The following is a 7,665-nucleotide window of genomic DNA, read 5'->3' on the forward strand; positions in this document are numbered from 1 at the left end:
AAAATAATAAAAGATTGCAATTCTGACTTTGTATGCAGTAACAATAGTTAAAGTATTACAACATTTTTACTAGGCTGGGGTATTTTCCAGGCAGGGTTCTAAGCAGTGTTTCCACTTCAAGTGTTTTGAAATCCCTAAAAGGCTAGTGGAACATCCCTAGAAATCCCGATTTTCGATTTTCGATTTTCATTTCCCATTTTCTGACTTCTTTCCAAGTCTTTAGTAAAGCCTCGTAATGCTGACTTTTGATAGCATTTGTAAAAGACGACTTATTTTACAATTCAAGACTTTTTACTTCTACCCAAATATCTTCTTTTGAGGTTTAAAACAATACTTTTTATTTATTTATTAGTTAAGTTCGGTTTTGTTAATAGATTTCGGTGCCACATTTTAGATTCTGGACCACATAAATATATTTTTTTTCTTTGCCATTTTTTTTCGTCTCTATTACTATTTCTGCAACAGCCTAGTTTTATTTGAATTGGTGCGATGGATTGGCATGAATGATATCCAATCAGTCGGTTTTTAAAGCATTATTTTTGTTTAAACATGTTTTGACTTGTTTTTATATCGAGTCGTGATTAAGTAAAAAAAAAAATTGAAAAACAAAAATTTATCTGTCGACGGGTCTGTCAAAAGATGACTGAAAATATGAAATTAAAGGATAGAAAGTTGCATAAAATGTGCTTTGAGTAATATAGAAAAGGTAAAATATTAAAAAAATACTTAGGCATTGTTCACATTCGTGTAGTAGAGTGTAGTAAGACGAAATAGATTAAGTAACAGAAATAGATTCAATTCCTTTTCTGCTACGCATGACCAATCAGAGGGCTGAATTTGTTGCGTCAGCAGCTCAGTAGATATGGTAGTGAATATAAATAAATATTTATTTTAAATGGTAATTTTTGGTAATTTGGGTTATAAGGCCACACTGCTTGACACATCGATGTGAAAAATGCATCAATTCCCTCAGAATACAGTTATATTGACAATAAAAAATCAAGAAAAATCAACTTTTAGTCAGATTCAGATTCAACACCTTCTTCCTTTTTTCTGATGGGAGCTGAAACCTTGACTATTTTCAGGTTGAGCAGTAAAAAATCTCCAAAAATCCCTGGGGTACTTGATTGGGCCCGCTTCATACTATGTTTTGTCTTAAGAATCCCACGTAATGTTTTCGTTATAAGCTTGTTCCGTCTATCGGTCTTTATGATTTTTACTGCATTGAAATACCTTTCGACGACAACGCTGGAGAATGGAAGAGAAAAACAAATATTACTGCCAATTTTAGATTTTCGTATAGCTCGGTTCCGGAAGATTTTTTCTTCGAAAAAAAAAACAACAAACAAACACCAGTAGATAACCGCATCAATATTTTTCAATATTTTCAACATTGATAAGACTTAGCTTCACCCACTACTGTTCGATTTTGTTTCCATCCCATGATAATTTCCCCAAATTTCAAATGAAGGGTTGGAGAGAACCAGGCTGTAGTGACTGAGCTGATACAGGGTCAACCATTTCTGCATATTTGTAAATGTCAAAATCGAAACGAAATTGAGTTTGAATCTCCTGCACAGCTTCGATGTAAGAAGATTGTGCGGCTCTGAGGATATTTTCAACTGCGTCTTGGGGCGCACCAGGATCAGATTTTAGCCCCAAGAGGGAGTTCTGCCCATTTGGATCCTGATAATACTTTCGAGGGGAAGGTAAAAACTTGGGTCATTCTCATTAGGTTGAAATACATTTGTTGACTTCACATAGTCCTACTTTATAAAGCTCAAAGACAATTCCTTGAAAAGACATTCAGTCTCTAGTTTTAGGCGATAAAACGGTGGTTTGTCAACTTGAAAAGCTACATTGAATTCAGAAGAAATCCCAATGTAAAGGAAACAAATTCAGACATGTTCATGACTGGGTTCAGATTTGTGTATACAAGCTCATTGGGCTCTATTGAATCATCAACTAGTAGAAGTTTGCAGTAGGAACTAAGAGCATTCAATTGTTCCAAAATTCTGCCCACAGCAGCTTCGACTGAAAGCCATCATGTATACCCAGACTCCAGAATCTTATGCATGTCAACTTGGCAGAACTTTTGAAATTCAAGGAAAGCGTTTTGCCTCTTTTGACTAAGAACCTCTAAGAAACAAAAGAGACTGACAATTTTAATAGCTGTTTCATTTTGTCTTTTATCAAGTTCATTTTTTTAATCAAAGTAATGTAACCTAATTTCATGACAACTTTACACATATATAGTACAGCAGACAAAGGGATATCAATGAGTATCAACTGGCTTTCAATCACCTTAAAATAACCAACTTGTAAATGAAAACATTCCTTATTGACAAGAAAGTCATGATACTATTGAAAGAACAAAATGTGTGAAATCAAACAGTTCGTGGTAACGAACTGTAAGTAAGGAGCGACCCGGCTCAATGGTAACCGAAACTCTAAAAAACGGGATTTTGATACCAATAGATACATCAAAAGAATCAGATTTTGATTCTGATTTCAAATATATAAGTTTCATTAAGTTTAATCTTACCCATCAAAAGTTACGTGCCTGAGAAAATTTGGCTGATTTTCGAAAAAAGGGGGAAAGACCCCCTAAAAGTTATATAACATTAATGAAAATCACACCATCATATTCAGCGTATCAGAGAACCCTACTGTAGAAGTTTCAAGCTCCTATCTATAAAAATGTGGAATTTTACATTTTTTGCCAGAAGAAAGTGTTTATTTGTTTGTTTGTTTGTTTGTTTGTTTTTTTTTTCCCAGGGGTGATCGTATTGACCCAGTGGTCCTAGAATATCGTGGGAGGGCTCATTAGAACGTAAATCAAAAGTCCTAGTGCCTTTTTTAAGTGACCAAAAAAAATGAAGGGCAACTAGGCCCCCTCCGACGCTCATTTTTTCCCAAAGTCACCAGATGAAAATTTTGAGAGAGCCCTTTTGTTCAACATGGTAGAAAATATGATAAATATGCCTTTTAGAATAACTTGGTCCCCCAAAGTCCCCAGGGGGAGGGCTGAAATTTATTAACTTTACTCATTGTTAACATTGAGTATTGTTTATTGGGACGTATACAGACTTTTTCAGAGGAGATTTTTTCTGGTAGGGGGGGGAAGGAGAGGGTCGGGGGCTTTATGGAAGGATCTTTCCATGAAGGAAGTTTTCATGGGGGAAGGGATATTGCTACGAAGGGGGCGCCGGATTTCCCAGCATTATTAAAGAAAAAGATCAGGAATTAAATAAAAAAAAAAACAAGTTTTTCAACTGATCAACTGATTGTGATTAAGAGGTCATTTTCAAAGAACTGGAAAAAAAATTCGAACTATAGTTTAAAGAGCAGGGTATTGACTAGGGGGCGAACCCCCTAATATACGTGTTAAAAATTTATGAATATAGAAGTTCGTTACGTAAGTTAATTCTAAGTTACGTATATTTATTACTAATAATAACGTTCGTAAATAAAATTAAACAAGTTTCGAGAAAGCCATTCAACCAAATATAATATGCAAATTTTGTTTTAATTATTCATGTACGGTGAGCCAAAATCAAAACCTGCATTAATTCAAAAACGTTCAAAAATTAAATAGAAAAAACAAGTTTTTTTAACTGAAAGTAAGGAACGACGTTAAAACTTAAAACGAACAGAAATTATTCCGTATATGAAGGGGACTGTCCCCTCCTCAACGCCTCGCTCTTGACGCTAAAGTTTGACTTTCTCACAACTCTATTTTTTTAAACAATAAAAAAACTTTAGCATAAAGAGCGAGGCGTTGAGGAGGGGACAGCCCCTCTTCATATATTTTTATTCGAGATGACATGTTATTTTTTGGGGGAGGGGGGGGGGGTGTACGAATACACGTCGAAATTCGTCTATATATATTTTTGTTTTGTTCTTACGAGTCGTAAAAAACTTAGGAGGGGGTTTAAACCCGAAAACACTCCCCTGGATACGGCTTGATTATCAGGTACCATGCAATCAAACAGTTCATGCTAATTATCAAACAGATCGTGGTAACGAACTGTAAGTAAGGAGCGACCCGGCTCAATGGTTGACTTTCTCACAACTCTATTTTTTTAAACAATAAAAAAACTTTAGCGTAAAGAGCGAGACGTTGAGGAGGGGACAGCCCCCTTCATATATTTTTATTCGAGATGACATGTTATTTTTCGGGGGAGGGGGGGGGGTGTACGAATACACGTCGAAATTCGTCTATATATATTTTTGTTTTGTTCTTACGAGTCGTAAAAAACTTAGGAGGTTTTTTTTTTTATATTTATACGGGTTTTTTATATTTATACGGGGGGGGGGGGGGGTGTACGAATACACGTCGAAATTCGTTTATATATATTTTTGTTTTGTTATTACGAGTCGTAAAAAAATTAGGAGGGGGGTTTAAACCCGAAAACACTCCCCTGGATACGGCTTGATTATCAGGTACCATGCAATCAAACAGTTCATGCTAATTATCAAACAGTTCGTGGTAACGAACTGTAAGTAAGGAGCGACCCGGCTCAATGGTAACTGAAACTCTAAAAAACGGGATTTTGATACCAATAGATACATCAAAAGAATCAGATTTTAATTCTGATTTCAAATATATAAGTTTCATTAAGTTTAATCTTACCCATCAAAAGTTACGTGCCTCAGAAAATTTGGCTGATTTTCGAAAAAAGGAGGAAAGATCCCCTAAAAGTTATAGAACCTTAATGAAAATCAAACCATCATATTCAGCGTATCAGAGAACCCTACTGTATTGGTTTCAATCTCATTTCTACAAAAATTTGGAATTTTAAATATTTTGCACTAATAAAGATCACGTATGCTTGTTTTTTTGTTTGTTTTTTTGTTTTTTTTTTTTTTTTTTTTTCCCAGGGGTTATCGTATCGACCCAGTGGTCCTATAATATCGTTGGAGGGGTAATTTGAAAGGAAATTAAAAGTTATATTGACCGTTTTAAGTGACCAAAAAAAATGGAGGGCAACAAGGCCCCCTCCCTCGCTAATTTTTTTCCCAAAGTCATCCGATCAAAATTTTGAGATCGCCATTTTGTTCAGCATGGTCGAAAATATGATAAATATGTCTTTTAGGATGACTTAATCCCCCGAAGTTCCCAGAGGGAGGGCTAAAAGTTATGAACTTTACCCAATGTTAACATATAGTATTGGTTATTGGGAAGTAGGCTATACAGAAGTTTTCAGGAGGGTTTTTTCTGGTAGTGGGAGGGATGGGGGGGTCGGTGGTTAAGTTGGAGGATCTGTTCATGAAGGAAGTTTTCATAGGGGAAGGGAACTTGCCATGATGGGGGAGCCGGACTTGCCAGCATTATTTATTGGTTATTGGGAAGTATACAACCATTTTCAGGAAGGATTTTTTCTGGAGGGGGGGGCTAGAGGAGGGGGTTACCCTGGAGAATATTTCCATGGAGGATTTTTCTTTGGGATAAGGGACATTTCTATGAAGGGGGCGCCGGATTTCCAAGCATTATTTAAAAAACGATCAGAAATTAAATATAAAAAAAACAAGTTTTTTCAACTGAAATGTAAGAAGGAATATTAGAACTTAAAACGAACAGAAATTATAACGTATGTGAGGGGGTTCTCCCCCAAGTCAATACCTCGCTCTTTACGCTACAGTTTTTTTTATTGCTTTAAAAAGAGCTATCTATTCTAATTAAACGGCCTTTGTGATTCAGGGGTTTGTGAATCAAAATTTTTTTTAACTTTTAACGTAAAGAGCGTGGTATTGACTAAGGGTACAACCCCTTCATATACGTAATAACATATACGTAATAAAAAAAAAACAATAAAAAAACAAGCGATACAGCTCAATAGTAATCGAAACTTTTAAAAACGGAATTTTGATGTCAATAAATGTATCAAAAGAATGTGTTTATAATGCTGATTCTAAATATATAAAATTTATTAAGTTTAGTATTACTCATCAAAGGCTACGAGCCTGAGAAAATTTACTCGATTTTTTAAAGAGGGTGGAAACTTCCCCTACAAGTGAAAGAATTTTAATGAAAATCACATCGTCAGATTCAGCGTATCAGATAACCCTATTACATAGGTTTCAAGCTCATATCTGCAAAAATCTGCAACTTTGTATATTTTGTCAGAAGAAAAATATACGAATATAGAAGTTAGTTACGTAAGTTAATTTGTAAAGACATCCATTTAGCAAAAGAAAAGTAAAATTTTTATGCAAATAAAAGCTGCATTAACTAAAAAAGGATCAGAAATTAAATTAAAAAAAAACAAGTTTTTTAAACTGAAAGTAAGGAGCGACATTAAAACTTAAAACGAACAGAAATTATTCCGTATATGAAAGGGCTGTCCCCTCCTCAACGCCTCGCTCTTTACGCTAAAGTTTGACTCTGTCTCACAACTTTATTTTTTAAAACAATAAAAAACTTTAGCGTAAAGAGCGAGGCGTTGTGGAGGGGACAGTCCCTTTCATATACGGCCTAATTTCTGTTCGTTTTAAGTTTTAATGTCGCTCCTTACTTTCAGTTTAAAAAACTTGTTTTTTTTATTTAATACTTAATAAAACTTATTATAAATTCAAAATTAAAAATATATAAAGGTTTTAAGATTCAAATAAGATACTTTAAATTGCATAAACACACAAAAGATAGAAGAAATGCAAAATGTACCGTATTAACAACTGTATAACGCCTAAAAATTTAGTATTCCTTATAATATTATAAAATCTAAGGGTAAATGTTTTTTATATGAGCAATTCTATTGCGAAAACACACACAAGTTAGAAAAAATACAAAATATTCCTTTATTACCTCTGCAATACGGGTAAAAATGAAGAATTCTTACACTTTTTCAACTAGCTAAGGGTGAGTGTTTTAAATATGAGCCATTCTGTTGCAAAAACACACAAAAGTTAGAAAAAATACGAAATAATCCTTTATTACCTCTGCAATACTGCTAAAAATGAAGAATTCATACACATTTTCAACTAGCTAAGGGTAAGTGTTTTAAATATGAGCCATTCTGTTGCGAAAACACACAAAAGTTAGAAAAAATACAAAATATTCCTTTATTACCTCTGCAATACGGGTAAAAATGAAGAATTCATACACATTTTCAACTAGCTAAGGGTAAGTGTTTTAATTATGAGCCATTCTGTTTCTAAAACACACAAAATTTAGAAAATATACAAAATTTTCCTTTCTTAAATCTGCAATACGGCTAAAAATTAATAATTAATAAACATTTTCAACTATCTAAGTGTAAATGTTTTAAATATGATCCATTCTATTGCGTAAACACACAAAAGTTAGAAAAAATGCAAAATGTTCCTTTATTACCTCTGCAATACGGCTAAAAATGAAGAATTCATACACATTTTCAACTAGCTAAGGGTAGGTGTTTTAAATATGAGCCATTCTTTTGCGAAAACACACAAAAGTTAGAAAAAATACAAAATATTCCTTTATTACCTCTGCAATACGGCTAAAAATGAAGAATTCATACACATTTTCAACTAGCTAAGGGTAAGTGTTTTAAATATGAGCCATTCTGTTGCGAAAACACACAACAGTTAGAAAACATGCAAAATAGTCCTTTATTACCTCTGAAATACTGGTAAAAAGGAATTATTCAGAGAGATTTTAATCTATCTAAGGGTTAGTTTTTA

This window comes from Artemia sp. Qi Xiang Cuo, chromosome 18 (assembly GCF_049724085.1).
Source record: "Artemia sp. Qi Xiang Cuo chromosome 18, ASM4972408v1, whole genome shotgun sequence".
Classification (NCBI taxonomy): domain Eukaryota; kingdom Metazoa; phylum Arthropoda; class Branchiopoda; order Anostraca; family Artemiidae; genus Artemia; species Artemia sp. Qi Xiang Cuo.